The sequence below is a fragment of the Dermacentor variabilis genome, chromosome 3 (assembly GCF_050947875.1).
Source record: "Dermacentor variabilis isolate Ectoservices chromosome 3, ASM5094787v1, whole genome shotgun sequence".
Taxonomy (NCBI): Eukaryota; Metazoa; Arthropoda; class Arachnida; order Ixodida; family Ixodidae; genus Dermacentor; species Dermacentor variabilis.
In genome coordinates this window covers 30,497,261-30,519,634 of record NC_134570.1, presented here as the reverse complement: position 1 = coordinate 30,519,634, position 22,374 = coordinate 30,497,261, and the positions used below count along the sequence as shown (strand labels likewise).

Genomic DNA, 22,374 nt, shown 5'->3' with positions numbered 1-22,374 from the left:
ACATTCTTTCCGCCGACCCTTTCTGCACGAGCCGCCGCTGCAGCATGCCACCGCTGCTGCTACCCGCGCGTAGAAAGGAAGGAAGGATGCGTGTTCCGAGCACTCCGCCGCTCCCTTGGTGCCTCGGCGGCGTGCCTCGCCCCCGTCGTTCCGAGCTTTCCGGTGGCGGCGCCTTCCTTCCTGGAACGCCGCCTCCTCGCTCGACGAGGCCCCAAAGACGTTTCGCCCAGTCCTTGGTGGCACCAGATGCGAGCCGATGGCAGTGAGGACCATTGCGCCGCCTTTGTGGGGTTCATTCTTCTACGAAGTCTTTCGAAGCAAAAACTAAGAAATAAATAAACAAAATCAAATAATAAGACAGTTTAGATGCATCTGAGGGCTACCCATCAATTTTCATGGCGACTGAACCACCATACTTCCAGCTCCCATAGACAGCTAGCGCCAGATGGGCTTGCTTCTTTGCGTGGCTGGACGGAGTCGGGGATTGCAAGGCTCTCCCCAACGCCTAAGGAAGAGTCAAGGCGTGGTCGAAGATATCTCGCAACATAACTTCTATATTGAAAAGTTCGTTTAGAAATTTTGCACACAGCTCAGACAGTCAACAAGCGGCATGTGAAGCGCGCGTCTTCAGGAATGAGTCGCGGCTTTGATTTGTGCTGGCTCAATCATGGGGCGTAGACTGACGCGGATGGCGGAGCGCTGGCCGCGCCTCGGAGCCAAGCCTGCGCCCGCCAGAACCACAAATGACGTCTGCTTGGCAGCGCGTGCTCTCAGCACCCGGCCGCGCCGGTCGGCAGCAGACGACGCTTTACAACAGTTTACAACGATTTGCAACAGTTTATGCACTGTTTTATTTAGATTGTATGTTGGTACACTCTAAACACCAGTTTACACCGTATGACGTGTGTGTTTGACCCACAACGATAATTGTTGGCTGCGTCTCCCTTCCAGAAAGAATTGCACTCGCTGCTTTGCCGTCATGAATGTTATGTGACGCTGATAACGCGCATTCCGTCAGTGACCTGAAAGTAACACGTTTTGTGGACATTGTTTAATGTTCCAAAGCAACGCACGGATGAAAGGCCACTACACTGCAAGACAGTGGCGTGCTTCTGGGCTGCACCTCTCTGGGAAAGTCGTTTCGTTCACCGTGTTCCAGCGTTATGACGCGACCCTACTTTACTGAAAAGTTTCGGGCACACCGTCACCGCTTCTGCTTTTGCTATAGCTGCACATGCTCTATAGCTCACGGGCGCGTGTCGCGGTAATGGTTTGAATGGTTGAGTGTTAGCGTGTTAACGACACTGTAAAAAAAAAAAAAAAAGGAAAGGAGTTAGATTATAGGGCTTTACGCGCCAGAACCACCATCTGATGTATGAGGCATGCCGTATAGTGTGGGACTCCGCAGTAATTTGGACCACATTCATGCGGTTCTTAGCGTGCACCTAAATCTAAGTACACGAGTGTTTGCGCATTTCGCCCCCATCGAAATGCAACCGCCGGGGCCGGGATTCGATCCCGCGACATCGTGCTTTGCAGCCCAACCGCGGCGGGTTTCTTATTGTAATAGTCAAGCGGTTACCTGGTCTCCGAAGGTGGCGACTATCAAGTTAGGGCGCCTGTGGATTGCGTTATTTGTGGACGGCCAAATGGACTACATAATAAACCGCTCCTGCTCTGCATCTCTCGATTTTCCTTATAGTGCATTACCTCAGGCTTACTTGGCATGCTTGAATTTAGCTAGGTGACTTACAAAATGCTTGAGGCATTCGCGTTGGAGCCTCCGTGAATCGCGGCGCGATTCCCTGCAGCTCGGTCACGTCGTGCGTATTTGCGGACTGACTAAGCGGCCCGTCCCGCTGTGTGAAGCTTTAGAGCCTTTTATCTTTGACAGCGTCATAAGGTGTGCTGCCAGTACGTATACCTGCGGACTCTCTAGCTGCGAAGAACTGCGCATAGAGCCTCCGCGAGCGCAGAGGCGCTACCCATTACATTGCTTTGCGGCGACGAGCGCATCTACGCAGCGGGGCTGCGCACGATAAACACGCGCTCTACGCGCATCGCTCTTTACTGGACAGTGCCTATACCGAAACCTTACGGCCGTTTTCCCTTACGTATGGCCGTGCAATGTAAATCGCTGCAATAGCCCAATTACTACTATTGTGTGGTGTTATAGTGTTGTACTTTTCTATCGCGCTGTCCGTGTTATCACTTCAGTGATTGTGCTATGCACTTACGATGTTTACACATTTTTCCAGTTTCGACAAGTAAAAACAAATAGTACAGCAGAAGCGGCTGACAAGGAACAATTCAGCTACAGTTCTAGGCACCAAAATAGTGGCGAACAATTACGTGTTATATAATTTCACTATACAATGCAGCCGAACAACGTGGCTCTGACCATGTCACGAACAGCTTATGCGCTGCTTATCTACGCGCATTGTCTTTGTATTCTGTTTTCTGCCTTTTTGGTAGCGGTCTGATGTGACTGGTGTGTACAAAGATAAGCGAACGACTTAAGTGGTACGCTTACCTCCTTATCTCGCGGAATGGCAGTTGGTTGCTTCTTATCCTGCATCGACTGTGGTGTCGACGAGATTTCATGCGCGCGGCTCATGCTTCCCTTTGTGTGTTACGTCACGGTGGCGTTGTGCCCACGTGTTAGCACGCTTTCGCGTTACGGCTTTGTTCTGCCAGCGCGGCGATTTATCGCAGGCTCCTGAAAGACTGCGAGTCCTGCGCATTACATTTACTTATCAGCACGAAGCGCGATGTGTTTTTTTACGTGTGTGTTGGAGATTGTGTGCCTTCTTTTGTGTTGCACGGCACAATTTTACGTGAAACTTGACGTTTCGCAGTCTGGAGCGATGCTATGTAAAGCGTAATCAAACCTGAAATGACCTAGCGAATAGCGAAGGCGGCGATATAAGAAAGTGCAAGAGATGCGAGCAGGGCACGTTATGGCGCTGTTTGTGTCTCCTGTCCCTCGTACTACGTCGGCGTGGTTCGCCATGTTAAGCTATAGGCCCTTGCGTTAAACGAACATGGACTGATCGACCCAGCTTCGAAGCCTCGTGCAGTCAAAACCGATGAGACTTTTACGACATTGGGCCTCATCCACGACAGTCCTGGACTGCCGGAGGCGGCGCTTTCAGCCAATGTGTTGCGTATGCAGCGTCTCAGACAGTCCTGGACTGGACGTGTTGGTTCATCTTGAAACATATAGGTAACAGCGCAAACAGACGACCACAAGAAGGAAGACACGTACACGCAACCGCTGTGTGTGTACGTGTCAAGAAGAGGTAATGGAAGCGTCCCGTTGACTGGGATGTTTCCGACGATGCCGAGCTAGGAGGCGGATCCGACGAGTTCAGTATCTAAACCGGCGGGCGTCATTCTGGCACGCCATCGCGACTTGTATATACCAAGCGTTCTAGTCCACGCGAAATAGTGAACGCATGTACAAGTGTAAATGACACTTGCGCGAGTGACCGAGCGGCTGGCTGCTGACTGCGCCAGCGTTGCCGCTTTAGCGGTATAGTCCATGGCTGCAGGTTCGAGATCTGTTGGTTACGAGCGCGTGACCATGCTTGGCCCCATAGCGGCGATGGCCTGTATTCATTTCTCGTGAACGATGGCGACCAGATCGGCCACTTGTCCACTCCATTTAGTCTGGCTCATATTGCTGTACGTCAGAACCGACCAATTTGTCGGACAAATGTTCGGAAAGATGGCTGCTTAGGACTGTTGCGACCAGTGGGAACTTGTTGCAACTTGTCACGACCTTGCAAGAACTTGGAATCCATTTTTTTTTTTTTTTTAACGTCTGACTGGGTGTATACGTGGGCAGTCGTTCGACGGATCGAATGGTTTCCACGCACTCGCATATCGTGCCATCTGTAGTACATTTGTCGAACTGTCACAGTGATGGCTAGTCACTTCGCTCTGGCGGGAACGGCATTCCAGAGCGCTTTGTTCCGTCCGAAGAGCCCCACCTGCTGCCACGTTTCTCCTCAGTTACGAGGATGCGGCGTAATTATATGCGTCGAGCCAAGGTGTTTCTGTGCTGTGAAGGGCCGGGGGTTAGTTTGTGTCAAGTTGGCATGGCGTCACAGTCGTGACTTGATGGTGTAACTTGCGTTGCCTGTTGCTCACGTGACTACGCACGGGGGCCCTCTGATACGCAAACACGTGTCGGGTCTGAGTACGTTTCGTGTCTGCGCGTCAGCGGTCCCTGTGCGTGTGTCACGTGAGCACTGCACGTTCAAACCACCAAATCACGCTGTATGCTACATTCGCCTGCCTCGCCGCCGGTGCACGCCTTTAGTGCTACACACATCTGTGCTTACCTGTGTGTCGTCCAAATATCCATGTTAAAAAAAAAAGAAAAACATGAAGTAAACATTTACGAGGAAGACGGCTCCACGGAACCGGGCCCTTTCCACCTACTGTCGCAACAAATGGGTCGGCACGACCGCGAAGGGGCGGCCCGCTTTCCAGAGCGCCCTTGTTTATTTACCCTTTCCTTTTAATCGCCGCCCTGAAATTGGCGTCGCACTAGGTTACTTGCCACTTTTTTTTTCTTCCCCCTTCTCTGAGTTCCCTTATCACTTGTTGTCCTTGCTGCGCGCACGCCCTCTCCACTTAGTTCCCTTATTTTTTTCCTCCTTTCATTTCTTTCTCTTTTTTTTTTTCATTAGAGCTTTTTTCATGCGGCGCGTTGCTTTTCACCCAGCTGACACATCCTTGGCTTGTCCGTTACGTCTGTGCTGAGCGCGGGGAGAAAAGAGCCGACCAATCGCTTGAATGCGCCTCTCTCTCTTTCGTTCTCTTTCTCAGGGATATCCCACCAACTGTACACCACCACGAGCATCGCCGAAGCGCCCGGGCACGCCCAAATACCCCGCGCCACTCCGCTATACACCAGTGCAGCGGGCTCGCGCGTGCCGCATCGAAAAAGACGAGAAGAGAGCGAGAGGGAGACGGAAGAAAAAAAGAAAAGGGCAGGCTTCCGAGGACCCCGCCAGGATTATGAGCCAACAGCCTGGTGAGTGGTGGTTCGGGCTGCACCGCCTAGATTTTATACGCGCCAGAGCACTTCGCCCCCGTTGTTCCATCACTCGGCGTGTCTTCTCTCTACTCCCCCCCCCCCCTTCCTCCCCTCTGCCTCACTCTTTTGTTTTCTTTTTCACGTGTTTCATTGTGCCGCCATTTATTATTTTAAAAAGTTAATTTTATCGCCGTAACTCGTGATGCAGCAGAGCAGGTAGGGAGGCTTGCGAATGGTCACACTCAATGGGGTTTACGACTGTATGCGTACAAGGACTCGTCGGATATAGGGCCAACGCTGCTGAGACGTATACCGTCTTCCTTTCTCTTTTTTCCATGAAAAGTACACCCGCTGCCAAGGAATCGGATCGTGGCGTACTTTTGGATGCGCCCGGTAGCCGTATTTGTAACGATTCTCTTCATTATGTTTTTTTTTTCGTTCTTTCCGTCCTTTGTCAGTGGCGGGCAGGACGCTACGCCCGTGCTATACAGGGTGTTTCACATAACTTGAGCCACGCTATGAAAAATATGCAAATGCTACGTAGCTGGATAGAACCAAGGTACCGTTGTTTGCCGTCGCTCGGAGATACCCAGATTATTTTTTGCAATCCGCCTAATTAGATAATTAATATTAATGAATTAACTTCTCAAATATTATAATTCGATGAATTGTGGTAATGAGAAAATTATGGCGCAGCATGTAAAACTCCCGATACAGCTTTCTGTTTCTCAATACGTGCTACATAAAGGTTTTTTTTTTTTTCGAGCGTGAAAGAAGCTATGGGGGGGGGGGGAGGTAGCGCGTATTGAGCAACAGAAAGCTGTATCGGGAGTTTTTCATGTTGCTCTACTATTTTATCATTGACACTTTTCATCTAATTATAATAATAAAGTTGATTAATTCATTCAGGCTAATTATCTAATTAGGTTGAATGCGAAATATAATCTGAGTATCTCCAAGCGACGGCAAACAAGTAATTACCTTGGTTCTGTCCAGCTGCGTAGCATTTGCATATTTTACATAGCGTGGCTCAAGTTATGTGAAACACTCTGTATATCGCCGGCATCGGCTACTCGTCGCGATGGGTGATAAGGAAGGAACGGAATCAATGGAAACGAATTATTGCAGCCCCAGTGGACAGTGGCCGTTATGACGTGCTCGCCCTGCGGTCTGAGCACAGAAGGGATTTGGGTGGATTGAAGGAATCACTCAATTTTATTATATTCCATTTGAGTAGCATTCCGTGCTAAGTTCAATGTGGCGTTCTAATGCCAGTCATTTTCGGCCGCATTTCGTCTTGGGCGAGAACAAGTAACCTTACAGCCGTATTTGTTGTGTCGAATCTGATTCAACAGAGTTCTTGTCACGTATTGCGCATCCTGCCAAGCGCCCGACCCTGGCCGTAGCGGGGGGGGGGGGGGGGAGAGGGGGGTTAGAGTCGCAAATTCGTGCGAGCCAATGTGAAGGGGCGAGAAATATTGGGAAATGAAATGGATCGTTACAAAACGCGGCCCCTTGTCGCCGTTGTTTACTGGTCTGGAAAATATCCAGTGGCCAGCGAATATTTTGGACGACACACACAGACACACACACACACACACACACACACACACACACACACACACACACACACACACACACACACGCACGCACGCACGCACGCACAGCCGCGGTTCGCGCAGGGGAGGAAGGAAATCGAGCGAGGAGCTCCTCTCTTCGGATCTCCAGAGGAGGAGGAGGAAGAGGGGTTTCCATAGCTACGTAACGAACGGCGGCGGCTGCGCGTGACTCAGATCCTCCCCGGCGCGGACCACCGCACGATGCCGGCAGTGCAGTCAGCGAGCGACGGCCGCTACGCTGCGTGCCGGCGAACGGAAGGGGCGACCGCCCAACTGGGGCACCTTTTTTTTTATTCGCGTGGGCGCGGATGCCCTTCCCTCAGTCGACACGAAACGCGTTGTTGAAGTGTAGCACAGTTTTGGTTTTGTAGTAAAGCCTGTACGGCGAGCCACTCGTTACAGTCCTCGCTGTGTGTGGTAGGGAAAAAAAATTATTGCGTTTTACGTGCCAAAACCAAGATCTGATTATTAGACGTACGCTGTAGTGGGGGTCTCCGTAAATTTGGACCACCTGGGGTTCTTTAACCTGTACCTAAATCTAATCACACGGATGTTTTCGCATTTCGCTGCCATTGAAATGCGGCCGCGTGGCCTGGATTCGATCCAGCGACCTCGTGCTAGCAGCCCAACACCATAGCCACTAAGCAACCGCGGTGGGTGTGTACGGTGGAGTGGAGACGTTGAACGGGTTACGACGGGAAGGCAAAACATCCGACATTTTACGACGCGATCCGTCTTGCCGACACAGCGAAGTATAGAAACGGGTTTCTTTTTGTCGTTCCTGGTATCCGTATCCCTGCATGTGTTGCACTACACCTCGATCATCACCATGTGTCGATACTTTACAATACGAATTCACCAACCAAGCCCACGTTGCCACTCCCACTGTCCGAGTTTCGTTCGTTATGTGCACATCAAAGTGGACCGACGTGAAGTCGAAATTTATTTTCTTAATTTTCTTAATGACGAATGATTGCGTATACAAATATACCGCGGCATCGGCTGCATGTATACCCCAGTATCGCGCGGTTGCGGAGTGACAAGAATCGGAACACGATGGTCCCGTGGGGTCAAGGCACGGTACAGGTGGCGCCGATATATATGTGGCTGCAGGGAGGGGGGGGGGGTGGAACACGGCCACTCAATGACAGTGGATATGCGAGTTCAATGTATTTAGGTCGACTTCAAGGTACGCATGCTGTTTCGTTGAGGCAGTATCATCGCTGGCGAAAGGGGCGTTTGGTGTGAGCGGTTTTTGCAACATCTCAACGGTTATAATATCGGACTTGCAGTGTACGTATATCTATAGCAGCCACGCAACTCAGTCGAGTTCTATATAGTGTTTGAGAATCGCGAAGGCCATCGACTCAATAGCCCTTGCAAGAAGTCCCCACGTGACACGGTTACTATAATACGACCTAGATCGGGTTGCAAACGAAGCTTGCAGATCGCACTGTAGCCGCCCTATATACGTTAACCATCTTCGCGGAATTCCCGCTCCCCTCGGCACCTGCTTTGGCGCCGCACGCCTATCTCGCCGACGCCGTATATTACGCGGGGTGGGGGAGGTAGGGGAAAACAGGCGCGGGCTACGTTACACACTATAACTCACTGTATCGCCCATCTCCGTGTTGGAGCGCGAAATTGCCCCAGCCGCTCGTCGTCGCCTTCTATGATACCACACACGCGCGCACCCGATGCGTCGCAGCACGCGTTCCGTATACGTAATGAGAGAGCACGTGCCGTAATGGCATGTGCCGCGACAACCGTTCGCGCGGACGCATTTTCGTCGCCGCATCGCGTGTGGACAGCGTGCAAAGGTGGCTTCGGCTAAAGGGTCGACCGTCGATAGCGCGCTGGCGTCCGGGAAAACCCAACGGCGATTTCCAGCGCAGCGCGTTGCGCGTTGCCTCAGCGAAAACTGTCCGGCTCGCACGCAGGTATACGTGTGTTGAGCTGCACATGTTCAGCTGTTCGGCTCGATGTTAGGGGGCCGATAAGGACGAGACAGTCCGCAAGGCATATATGCATCGCTAAAGCAGCAAACGCGCCCCTGTAATTGTCGTTCTTCTCCTAGTAAAATGCAAGGATTACCTGCTGTCCATAAGCCTGCAGGAGGAAAAGTTAGACTATAGTTAACACACACACACACACACACACACACACACACACACACACACACACACACACACACACACACACACACACACACACACACACACACACACACACACATATATATATATATATAAATAAATAAATAAATAAATAAATATATATATATATATATATATATATATATATATATATATATATATATATATATATATATATATATATATATAATGTGTGTGTGACAGTTGCAGCAATATAGAAAGGCTAGGGAAATTATCGTGTTATACAGTGTAACAGTTAGCCTCGAGCAGAGGGTATTTACAGCATGTCTAGTCACAGTTAGCGAAAAGGAATTCAGAACGAAACAGGTGTACGGTGGCTGAGGGAGCAGCGACAGTTCATTCCCCACTACGGCGGCGCACGAAGAGCGACCCTCGAAGACGGTGCCTCCGGGACCGGGGGCGGTCTCGTCGGCAGGGTGCGGTGTCGACGGCATGGGGTCTCCGCGAGTTTCTTGGCGCCGTTTCCAGAAAGCGAACTTACTACGTGGGTCGTGTGTCGACCGGGTAAAGGCTCGCGGAAACCCTCGCGACCACTGTCTCAGGGGCCAAGCGGGGCCCGGACAGCACGCGCACGTGAACGCACAACCAACGCAGCGAAGCACGTACGCCACTTCTCAAGTTCTGCGTGGCAGCCATGTTGAAGTTGCGAAAAAGAAAACAACTGATAAGCAGAACATTGAGACTTCAGCTGTAGTTGGAGTGACTTTGAACCAATGAACGATAGCACAGAACCAGAACAACCGGCACTGGTTCGCATCACGTTGAAGGCGAGCACAAATCAGAATAACCACATATAACAACTAGATCGTATCACGGTGCATTATTATACCTGTACGCAGTAATTACGCAGGAATCGCACAGGAATACCTGCGCAGCTTGGAACTAGCTAACGTAAGACGTGATAATTGGTGATTGCTGGTAGAGGCCTTCGTCCTGCAGTGGACATAGCATAGGCTGCTGTTGCTGCTGTTGCTGATGATGATGATGATGACGGAGGCAAAATGCAGGTATACCGCGAGTTTCGGGAGTCTTTGGGAAAGCTCCTTAGAGTCAGTGATCAAGGGGCTTTGGGGCCCTGACATCAGGAGCGCCATCGTGCGGATGCACTTGTCCCTGCGTTGTTTGTCCCATAGCCTCGTAGAGGGAGGAAAATGCATGTCATCAGAAATCGGACAGTGCGCGCCGGCTGGGTGTCGTCGGATAAGCTTAGAGCGTCGGAGGGCGCCTGCTACAGCTTCCTTTACACTGGCGCGTTATTACGCGTGTTTTCCTGAGGATGTCGGATGCGTGCAGACGGAGCTGTTGCGCTAACTTCTATCTCGCATGCGCCCTGTGTTGACCAAACGAGCAGATCTGTTCCTCGCAAGGTCGGCGATCGCGGAGGTCATTGGCTTGCCGCGACATTGAGAATAGTTACACGGCAGGTTTGTTCCAACCGCTGGCAGTGAATGATGGCGGTAAGGGTCTCACGCGCGCGAGTTGTTATCACTACGTATATACGACAGCCCAGTGACGATAACTGCGTGCGCTTATCTCAGGAAGCGCGTTGCCGCTGCTTTTCTCGAGGCAAACTGGCGGATGCAAAGGGGGAAAGGCCACTTCTGTTCTTTCTTGGGGGACGCCTTCTCGGGCCGTGGTACGAGGGGTCGTTCAACTGGTTGCGGTGGACAAGGGAGGGCAGGCGACGCGCGACTGGGTGTGTGTGTGTGTGTGTGTGTGTGTGTGTGTGTGTGTGTGTGTGTCGACAGCAACCATGTGTCGCCTCGTCTCCTGCGTGGCTTGATTGTTCGCTGCACCGAGTCGGAAGGAACGGAGCGAAATTAGTGAAGGCCTCTGGCTGCGTGGCTGGCTGTAACATTAGACATTACAGATGTTTAGCATTTCAGCGACACCTTTTTCCAACTACAACAAGAGAAACGTCTTTTTATGTTATATATGTGTTCTTGTCGAAGAAGAAATAAGAGACTAGGCACTGCCGTCGTGTACTACGGTATACCAGCAGCTACCGTATGCCACCCGGTGGCGCCGCACACGCTTTCGGTAACCTGATGTTCCGCAAAGGGCAATATGTTTACGGTGCAGTGTGCGCTCCCTGTTATACAGTACCGCCTGGAGACGTCGACGGCAGCACTGACCGTCCCCGTTACACTTGTCTGCTGGCTGGCGTAAACCTGCCGGCAGAGACGCCATCATCATCAATAAAGTATTTTAGTGCATTTTCGAAGAATCGCGTAGCTGCGAAAAAAAAAAAAAGGCTTTTGTCCGGCGATCTAGGCCAATATATTCTAGTAAGTAGCTAAACCGGCGGGTATAATGTAGGAATTGCTCTTGCTTAATTTTATTCCTTTACTACCATACACCGCTTGCGGACAGCCGACCCTAATGATGAAATGGGTGCAGCGCCGCTCGGACCACCGAAGAAAAAAAAAAAATATATATATATATATATATATATATATATATATATATATATATATATATATATATATAACCGTTACGTTATCCCAGACGGGAGGCTTCAGGATGGTATCGCAAGACCTATATAATTATTAGCCTGCGAGAATTTGTTCATTCCACCGTGCACATTGCCGCAGTAAACATTTCGTCGTTTGCAAAAAAAAAAAAAAAAAAAAAAAGTTCTCAATCTTCCTGTGTCGCCATCGGCGTGCGCTTTCCTGTGACAGCTGCAAAAAAAAAAAGAGAGAGAGAGATGCTTGCGCAAGGAAATGCGCCGACAACCGAGCGTACCGCAATATACTGTTAAAGGAAATGCCGTCGCGTCTTCTAAACAGCCCAGCCTCTCGAGATAACAATTATGTAACCGCGCCCGGCGTTCGACGCCGGCCGGGGGGGGGGGGCGCTCGTAAAAAAATAAAAAATAAGAAAGAGCATCACGACGCGCACGTCAGAAACAGATAGGGTTTCTTTTCTCTCTAGCGCGAGCGTGGGGGAGAGCTATATGGCTTTTATAGATTACTTTTTGTTTGTTTGCCGCTCACTTCTCAGTTCCTCCCGCTGCTTTTGCGCGTTTCGCGGGGAGCGACATTGCGTTCTATTTTGCAAACGAGCCCTACTTTGGACGCGGTGCCATATCCGTGTAACGCCGCGGTTTCCCTTGATTTGATAGGGGAACAACGGGGTTCTTCTGCTAGACGGACGCATAGCTGAAAGCGCACTCATGCGCACTCCTGCACGTGTAACGCTCCCTTCATAGAAAGCGCGTGGTACTTATACTCCACCGCGCTCGTTTCTTAAATCGCGAGGGGAGTGGGTATAAGAAAGGGAATGGAATTTGTGTGGAATAGGGGCGACCAGTAGCGGGGGGGGGAGGGGTCGAGTGCCCGGTTATAAGCGTCGGGAGGCGGAACGTCAGGAGCGCGTGGCACGCGCTCTCTTCGGCGCGTGCGATACGTGGCTGGCCGTAATTTGCCTGCGGACATATCTCGTGCGCTCCATGCGAGCGCATGCGGACTCGCTGCTGCTCATATTATTCCCACTGCGCGATGAAGGACGGCTAGAATGTTTCAGACGCGAAGGGAGAACGACGTCGTCGGGGAGGGGTGTGTTGCTCGCATTGCGTGCTTGTGTTCGGTGCTTCTTCTCGCGATCTCTGTTCTTGGAAACAACGAGAAACTATCCCATTTTTTCGTCGTGTGCTCTTCACGGTCACGTGTTCCTACTTTTATAGTCTGCAGAAGTAAACGATCAGGAGGAAGCTTTGGTGCGTTGGAAATTCGTAGAAACAGCACGCATGCGTGCAGCTACCTTGGTAGATGAGTATAAAAAAATAACTGTAGCCGCGTTTGCGTCTGCATGGATACCCGTCTCGCGCGTTGTGTGCTTGCTGCTTCAGAAATCGCGCTTGAGCGCGAGCCTTGACACGGTGCAGGACGCCTTGTGGGGAATCCGCTGTCAATGCTTTGTGATGGAACGTTGTTGCAGAAGCATTGCAAAACATAACTACGTGCAGATATCGCTCAGCGTATGAACCCTGCAGTGTTATGCGAAGCTTATTGAAAGTAGCTGCAGCTATCTAGGACTGCTTGTAGTTCCGCAGTGTTACTAGATGGCGCAAATGCTACGACATAGGTATACACCTTTGGGCAATCCCGAAGGGTGCACTGTCGCATAACGCATCAAATGGTTACCTGCAGCGAGGGAATAACAGAGGAAACTGGCGCTCTGTCGCACGAAGAGAATTGTTGCTACGCGAATTGACAAGAGGGGCGCCAGCCGTTCCAATAAGTGCTAGCTTGCATGCACGTGAGATGGAGCGTGGCAAAGTTATTCTCTCGCTCCACGCAGGCGCCTGTGGCCTAATGGGTAGAGCTTCTGTCATTTGTACACTTGTTAATATCCCAGCTGCGGACATGTAAATTTTATTTGATGAGGGTCCAAGCGAGATGAGACGGGAACTTACACAACGAAGTGCCTGGCAAGAGGCAAAAGATGCTTAGCTTTAAAAAGACGACGTTGTTAGGCCGCTCATCTCTCGAGCATGCAGAATGGACGGTGTAGGGCTGCATGATTGTTTTGTATATACTTTTGCAGTGCCGCGAGTTGCCCATGTGTTTTGTGAATAGGGAGGCGTCCACCCCTCAGCGCGTCGGGCAGCAACCGTTTCTGTTTCTGAGGGGTCGGACGGCCCGCGTGGTGTCGGGTGACGAGCCGCGGCGCGCGCCGGAGGGGGCGCGGTGCGGATGCGGAAAACGGATTCGGAGGACGTGCTCTTACGCGCACTGTACTGGCATTCCGCCGATGGTCATAATAGGTCCACGCAGACAAATCTCGAGTGGGACGGCGGTATATGCGACGTTGTGGCGCCGGCTCCGGAGTCCCCTGCTGGTTAGAGACGCAGCCGAGGTTTAGGGGCACCTAGCAATGTTGACCACGTGTTGCGCGTACAGAGCGGGGGTTCACGCCCCTACGCATCCGGGCGGCAACCATGTACATCTTGTTTTGAGCGCTGAGGAGAGCCCGCTTGGTGTCGAGTTACAACTTGCAGTGCGCGCCGTAGAGAGAGGCGCGGTGCGCATGCGGAGGCCGCGTTCGGAGAACGTCGTTTTAAGAACACCGAGTCCGGATGCCGCCAGCGGTCATTATTTTTCCACGAGGGAAAACGTTGACGGGGACTGCGGTACGCGGTGTTGGGACACCAGCGCCCGAGCCCCCTGCTGGCTAGAAACGCCGCTGAGGTGCGAGATGGCCTCAATAAATCGTGCGTGTCTGGCGTGTTTGCCGAGGCCGTCACTGACTACGTGGAAATAGGAGAGGGAAACGAAGCTGTGGAAAGAGGGAAAACAGGGTTGTTTTCCAATACATTTACTTTTGAGAGTAAGGCCATCCCTTTGGGTTGTGGCTTGTTTGAATCCCACCGATGGCAACGGTTGTTGTGGTCGCACCGATGGTACGACCTGTTGGGAACTCGGCGCTGACGCCCGTTGTTGCACCTGGGTCGCAAGCCCCAAGGGTAGCGTTGGCCTGGCGGCCTGGGGTACAACTGGAAGCATCCGAAGGTCCCGGCAAAGCATGAGTCGACTGGTAACAACAAAACAACTTGTTTATTCTAACATCGCAAAGAGTTGGCGGTCAGGTTGACCGAAGTAGAGAGACGGGAGTGCACGTTACTCAACAGAAGAAATCGGAGCCCTCCTTTTGGCGTCCGGGGGCAGCTGTTTTTATACTCTCGCAGTTGAGGGCAAGAAGGAACCCCTCAATAGACGAGCACGTGATTGTACAATGGGATAAGGTGACGCATACTGTCGTAGCGCCGCCGGTAGGGCACAAAGACTGGGAGGAGAAGGTGACTCCTACTGTCGTATCGCCTCCGGTCGGGCACAATGGCTGGGAGGAGAAGGTAACTCCTACTGTCGTATCGCCTCCGGTCGGGCACAATGGCACATACACTCACACACGCACATGAAGACACGTGGCATCGGAACATGCCTGGACGCGCTTGGCGGGGAGCGTAGCGGCGACGCCGAACGGGCCAAAATGTCTGCCGCTTTGTTGCAGTCGCGCCGGCTAAACCGCGCGTCGTAGGCGAAACGTAACAGGCTTAAGAAACTCAATTCTCATTGGCAACTGCTTCCGTGGGATTGGCTAACGACCCTACCGCCCTTTTTCTTTGTCTCTTCCAACTATAACAATCGAGACGAGGTGCTTCTTCTTCAGTCTAGGCTGTAATCACTAAACCTGATAGAACAGTAAGACTCCGTACGATGCAATGTTAGTCTGGGCCGTAACCACTTAGTGGTAGAACAGTGAGACTCGGTTGGTCGTATGTAGTGACAGTTGTCCTAGGCTCTAACTTAAGAGAAAGTAGAAGAGTAAGGCGCTGTTTACTTGTGTGTTTTGCATCAGTGTTCTTTTGCTAACTCTGTATTTGACTGTGTAAATATTTTCGTTGCAATATATCTTCAAGTTTTGTTACCTCCAACATGCCTCCTGCTTCATCAACGCCAATAATCACCTTGAAGAGACTTTGGTCGACTTCAAGGAGAAAAGAACTAATACTTAATTGACGTTATATAGTGCACTGTTATCGCGGAGATGGGGCAGTTGTTCCGTCAACACGCAGCGTTTTAAAACCAGGGGCCGAATTCGCAAAACCTTTGTTTCATTCGTAAGTGCTCTTTTCCTTTGGTCAGCGGCCTTCGCATCAGCATCAGGGCTGGCTGGTATTTGCTGTTACGCGCGATCCTATCGCGCGAGGTCTTGTGAAAACGGGCCCAGTCTGCAAACAGCGAGCATTCTTTCAAGCGTATACTTTGTAGCCCTTGAGCGCCGTGTACATTGAAAAGAAAATTTCACTGGTAACAGTCGGGTCGTAATGGTAAGACCCGCTACGTCCTTGCCTTGTGCTTGTGATTTTACGTTCAATCTTTTGGTAGAATTATTCACCGGATGGGCCCGGCAGTTGATGACGTGGACAAAAGACGGCGTGCTCGGCTGTATGCACGGGGCGATGTCAACGTCGCGATGGAGCTTCTCGAAGCGGGCGGCGGCTGGCTCCGGGTCGGCCAGGAGACGGCGCGGAAAGCCCCAGTGGACGGTCACCACGTACACACTGCGCCGCTTCGGCCGCCTGCAAGGCGCGAGCGCTGCTTTCTGTAAAAGCACGGCTCTCCGTCGCCGGGGTGATGGTGTTGGGGAGAAGTGCCGCTTCCTTGACGGCTTCGCCGAGAAAGAGGGTGGATGGGTGGAGAGGTGCACGGTGCCGTGCCGTTCCGAGAGGCATTTCGCGTCGAAGCCCTCCCGCCTTTATACGACCGTGCCGTGGGTCTCTCTCGAGTCTAATGGCTTCTTTATTATTTCGGGCCTGGAGCGTGGGTCTCCCTCTGTGTGCTCGGTCGGGCTCGTAGTGGTGCCGGTGGTACTACAGTGGCAGCGGGGAGAAGCTCCTTCGGAAGAGCCCAGCCTTCCGGCGGCTGCGGCGTCAGGTTTTCGAGGGTGCTGGGGAGAGGCGCCGAGAGGAAGCAGGAGGCGAGCGTGGTAGTCTCGGAGCCTTTATTCTGTTTTTCCTTTCGCACAGTTTCTTTGCCTCTCTTCGAAGAAGAGCACGCCGCCCGCATCGGTTGGTGCTGAGGGGGCGCAACAAATGATGCCCTCCCCTCATTCTTCCGTCCTCCTCTCCCTCCTGGTGTCTCTCTTGTTACCACGACGGCCGCACCGTGTCCGACTAATACCGTGCAGCGTTGCTGAAGCCTCGAGTGTCGGCGAAGCATCCACTGGTGCTCGGCAGAAAACTCCGCGATGTATGCACACTGCCGACACGTTGGTTGCTGCTTAGATTAATCATTCATTCAAATCAACCTAGGCGGTGATTGAACGGCAGGAACAGTCTGAGGCCGAGCACGAGGTGGTTAGGTCGATTTCGATTCTTGGCCAAGGAGCGTCAGTGTCACACGGGGCGAAAAGGCGAGGGCCTAGTGCTTAGATTCCAGTGCTCGTTTCGTAATGGACTCGCGAGTGACGCTACAAGGTAGTTATTGTAACCCACCGTGCAGATTTTGGGCATATACCCGGCATACCTACCAGATACTAGTTGCGTTTAACCGTCCACGTTCTTGCGGTGTGTGAACAGATGACGGTACAGACGTCGAAAGGGACGTTTACAACGGTCTTCTTGCTTCCCTGTGGCTGGCGCGAGCTTCTGGCTCTCCAGTAGTGCAGCCTGGCAGCCGGCTGGCAGCTTGGGCTCTCCGCCATGCCGCCATTCCCAATTCTCTCTCGAGCGGGTGGCGCGAAGGTGAATTTCGACATGAAAGAACAACCGCGGTTACTTGGATATCAGACACAACACTGTTCCGAAATGACGTCCAGATGAGCATGGTTTTTACCTCATGCATTTTCATTGTACATAATATGCCTCTCACATAAAGCTGGGCTAGTTGGATTTCTGGTAACTTCTGCAGTTACAGCGCTTCAGAAGAAACAACAAATCCAGAGACTACCAAAGAACAAGACAGGGAAGACACTGGCTCCGTGTCCTGTTCTTATTTACTCTCTGATATTTTTTTTTTTCAGTTACTTCCTAAACGATGGAAATGCAGCAGTTATAATATGCTTCTTGTGCGAATTCTGTTCTCTCCGAAGGAACAAACCCGACAGTTGCTGTACATTTGAGCGCGTCTTGAAAAAGACGTGCGCGAAGGTCCGTCATGCACGGATGCATGGAGGATACCTTTGTTGCGTTGTCGGCGTCGCCATGCCGTGCACAGATTAAAATTTGATAAGCCGGTCGTGTCCGCACACACTTTTTGCCTCACAAAAACAGTGCAACACTGCCAATGCTGCAGGGTAATGCAGATTCCATCAGTAGCGTGAGGGAAGAAAATAGTGCCGAGTTTAACCAGCCCTTAAACTGTACGCGTGCTGCTCTTCGCTGCACAGCATTCGACGAACAGATTGGCTAGACGTCATGCAACAATAGCGTCGTCAGCTCTCCAGCAGGGGCAGACGACGTTTTTGAAACACGTCTGCTTCATCAAGAGCAGGCGACGCAGCCGCTGAAGAATACACGCTCGCTTTTACCGATTGGCGCATCCTTGCTACAGAGCGTTAAACATGCTGCATGACTGTCACGAGACAGAACTGAATGTATTAATGAACGTCAGCAATGCGGGAATGTAAGGGCGAACAAGCAGTTGGGAAACGCTTTTGTGACGTTCCGCGGTATAAAACAAAGCCCCTGATGCGAGAGGCGAGCGATGATCGGCTGCAAATTTCGCCCGTCGCGGATGTTAGCTGCTTCTTGACACCTGTATATGTTCTGAACGTGCTTCTCGGATAATAACGTGTCCCACTAGCTTCCAGAAAACTAAGAAACTGTCGCTCGAGTAATATATACAAATTAGACCATGAGACGTCGATATATATATATATATATATATATATGTATTGCGAACGCCGCTATGTGAACGAGAAAATACGCGCGCCAGTCGAGTAGACGACGCGCGATGCCCATAGAGCGGCGTTCCCCCCTGGCAATGGTCTTTCTCCTGCTGCCGTCGGCGTATAGATATCGCCATCATCATATTTTCTGTCCCCTTCTTTTTTCTGTATACGCGATATAGACTCGGGGGAGAAAAAAAAATCAGTCCGACAGCGGGCTCAGTAACGGCTGCGCGGTACGTCGCGCTGGTGATAGATTGTGATGGTAGCGTCACCGCACTGATGCATAAATAAGGGCCGCACGTCGACTTCGTTTCCAGGAGCCAGACGCTAACGTCTGCTACTGCTGCTTCCCGCGGGACCAGACGACGCGCGCGAGAGACCGTAGAGATTTCTTCTACTTTGTTATTATTGTTTGTTTTTGCTGTTTATTATTTTTTTCCTTCGTTGAAGTGACGTATGAAAGAAAGGCGCCTCTCGTCGTCTTGTGCGTAGCGTACCGACTCAAGAGCGTGACTTGCGTTGCGTAACGCATTCATGCTTCTTCGGAGTTATACCACCGAGAGGGTCCTGGAATCAGGGCGTGCTTCCCGGAAAGAAAAAAAAAATTTCTGGCCTTCTCACTTTTTTTTTGCTTGTAGTACAGGGCATTCGCTCCTTCTTTTTAATGCGAAATCATTACTTGGCTCATTGTGCGATCCCGCCGACATGAGAAAACAGTGGCAGAAAAACGGCGAACAGAGTACGTCAAATTCATCTGACAAAAAAAAAAAAAAAAGTGGCTATATACGGTGAGCATACGATCCACTGCACCGCCACCACTGCTACCGCTCCGTAGCCGAGTGCGCTAACCACTGCGCCACCATTGCTTTTCTTGCTCTCTTTATTACCGGCTTGGCAAAAGGAGCTACATTGTAAATATTACATGGTCATAAAAACACTAGTCAGTGCCTGACCAGTGTGTTGTGATAAAAGCGATGTAGGTTGGTCAGTTTGTCCAAAACAGGTAGCCAATCAGGAGGATCGCTCTGTGCACAGGAGAATTCGCGTATGTATAGCACACTTTCAATGAAGTACTGTTGGGCAGGGGTCTCAGCAATTTGCTCGTGTTTGATATAAGCAATACGCTCGCGTTCTCCACACGCTATGCATGCACAGAAGTATTAACAGGGCGCAAGGCACTCTCCCTGGTTCAGCGCATGGAAGGAAACGTATCCCGAATTGACTTATCGGCAAATCCTTTTTAATGCCGCGTTTCAGGATATCCCACAAAACACACTGAGTCATGACAGTCCATAAACATATGCTCCATCGTCTGCGATTTTTTGCATATCAAGCAATTCACAGGTCAAGGCACAAATGTGCATTTGCTTTGCAGCCACGGCTTCACTGGGAGGGTGCCTGTTTGTAATTGGAAAAAGAAAGATTTAACAGAGGGTCTTACCGGCATTCTTTTAACTCTCTTATGAACATCTCGTTCTGAACCTAACACAAATACTGTACGATACAAAGGTACAGGCAAGCATACATCAGCAAGATCTTTGTACAATTTCTTACGAGTAACAGCGGCCAGATATTCACTTAAAAAACTCGTCGTTAGTACATCAAAAGACGCGAACACTTCCCGCAATAATACACTTAAAGCCATCGGCCCCGTATACATGGACGACACTACATGATCAGGCAATCGAATTGAATCGATTACGGAATGAATCGCGTAATCGGGCTTGTATCATTGTTCTCAGAAAAGCATCCTTTTGATCACGCAAAAAAGCAACCTGGTTACAATCTGCTTGAGGAACAAATGTGACAACCCCAGCCCTTCATTCACCACTCTACGAAACAGATTACTACGACTTGTACGTACACATGTTGGCGCCCAAATAAACGTCGCGAATACTCCATGCAGCTTTTGCAGACATGCTCGTCAGATATGACGCTTGCATCACGTAAAATATTTTAGTAACCAAAAAGAAATTGCACACTGTGGATGTTGCGAACATCGAAAAAAAAAGTATGCCCTCCCCATTTGCCAGCTACCATTAGGAGTGATGAACATGTTCGAGTCTGTGTATGTGATTATGGGCCATTCACTAGGTGGCAGAGCGAGCGGAAGCCGCTCGCTCAGCCTTTCGCGTTGTCGGGGGCCCGCAGACGCTGTCGCCGAAAGCCATGAACGACGATGATTAAGATGCGACGCGCACTAGCTATACCCGTCGTCGAACGACGAAGACTACGACATCCCTCCAGAGTACGAGGTGAAGCTCGCCTACGAGCCCGATGAAGAAGTGTGTTGTCAACACGATGACGCCGTTCGGAAAAGTACTGCCATCGCTCGGCGAAGTGGTGCCACTGAAAAAGAACACTCAACGCAATGTGCGTGAAACGCTACTTTAACGAGAACTCGCAAATAAAACTCGGCTGACAGATCGCAATGTGGCGGCCCCGGTTTGTTGTCTTGCGTTGTCGCGACCTCGTAAGCGGCAACATTACACTCGGAAACACAACTCAGCAGCACTAAACTCGGCAACAATTTGCCGCAACACTAAGCTCGGCGATAAGTAATGTTCTCCCATTTACACATCATGATAATTGTTTAGGTGTACCCATAGCTTTTCTTTTTCTGTGGCTAACACACACACACACACACACACACACACACACACACACACACACACACACACACACACACACACACACACACACACACACACACACACACACACACACACACACACACACACAAAGTTTTCGTTCGTGTGTGCCCTTTGGCACTGTTGCTAATATGGAGTCATAATTGGCTGGAATTTGATCTTACGTGGAAGCTTTAGCTCGGGCGCTCCTATCTAAATACATGTAAAAGGAGAATTAGTTTTTCTCAGCAACCACTGCACCGAATTTTGCAAGATTTATTGCATTTAAAAGAAAAACTTAAAACCTAGTGACTGTTGGTTTCGAATATTTGATTTAGATCCACAATTTTTTACTAAAAATTGGCAAAAATATAAAGTTTTCAGGAAATGAAACTATCAAGTTTACAACTGCCCAACTCAGCAAGGAAAATTGATATCACAATTCTGTGAAATCCATCTGATAGTACATCTAAAGCGGCCAAAATTGATATGTTACGCATCAATTTAGAAAAATTCAGTAACATGTAAATAAATGCTTTTGCAGAACCTTTGTACACAACGTAACAAATTCACATAAGATATAAATTGACATATCGAATTTGTCCGTTTTAGATGATTTAATGGATGCCGTTTACAGAAGCGCGATATCTGTTCTTGATGCCGAGTTATTAATTTATAAACGTCGTGCGTCTATTTTTTTTTCGATCTTTCGAATGTTTGAAAATCGTTTTCACAATATTCAAGGCCTAAATCGAAATTCTGATTCCAACAGTCACTAGAATTTCGCTTTCTTTTTCATATACAAGAAATTTCATCGGAGTTGGTCCAGGGGTTATCTCAGAAAATCGTGTTTGCGTTTTACATGTATTCGAATGGACCTTGTCGGAGTTGGGCCCGAGCTAAAGCTTCCTCTTACTAACATATCTAGCGTAAGAGTAGGTACCAGCCAACCGTGATGTTGGACATATTAGCTAATGCGGTCGGCCAATGGCTAGCACCACTCTTACGGTCAAAAGGTGTTCGGTACTCACGGAGTGGATGCGCCATGACGTCATGTTACACTGGCTCGCTCACTTCCTGCTGTTGCTGCGGCTGCCAAACGCAAGTGCAGCCAGAAGAAACACGTGCGGCACTCTTCCTTATAATTATTATAATAACTATAATTATGTATTCACGCCTAGCAGTGTCGCTACTCAAAGTGAGCAAATGTTGTCCCGCCGTCACGACGTCGTGATAATGGAGAGTTTTAGGGGACGCAAGGGGCTTGCGTACGCAAGAACTAAGGGCTACGGTACTGCGCGTGCGCAGACGCTGAAGTAGGGGTCTGCGCATGCGCAGTACCGCCGACCCCAGTTCTTGCGTACGCAAGCCGTTTGCGCCCCCTAAACTAACACTGTCTAATGTCGACGACGCAGCTCATCTCAGACCACTCTTAAAATTATATAGAAATAAATAAGGCCAACTTTAGCCTCGAATTAAATTAAAAGTATTTCCGAACC

The 22,374-nt window shown here is 50.4% G+C and overlaps 1 protein-coding gene across 15 annotated transcripts in view; it reads left to right on the top strand.

Annotated features, from left to right (window-relative positions):
* LOC142575352 (uncharacterized) overlaps positions 1-22,374 on the top strand; it is a 219,151-nt gene that overhangs the window by 151,694 nt on the left and 45,083 nt on the right. For 14 of the 15 annotated variants that reach the window (XM_075684647.1, XM_075684646.1, XM_075684645.1 and 11 more), the window contains one exon: positions 4,840-5,047. The exons of the other annotated variant lie outside the window; for it this stretch is intronic. The gene's annotated coding sequence lies outside the window, so the exon portion shown is untranslated. The remainder of the gene's footprint in view (positions 1-4,839; positions 5,048-22,374) is intronic. 15 annotated transcript variants of the gene reach the window in all.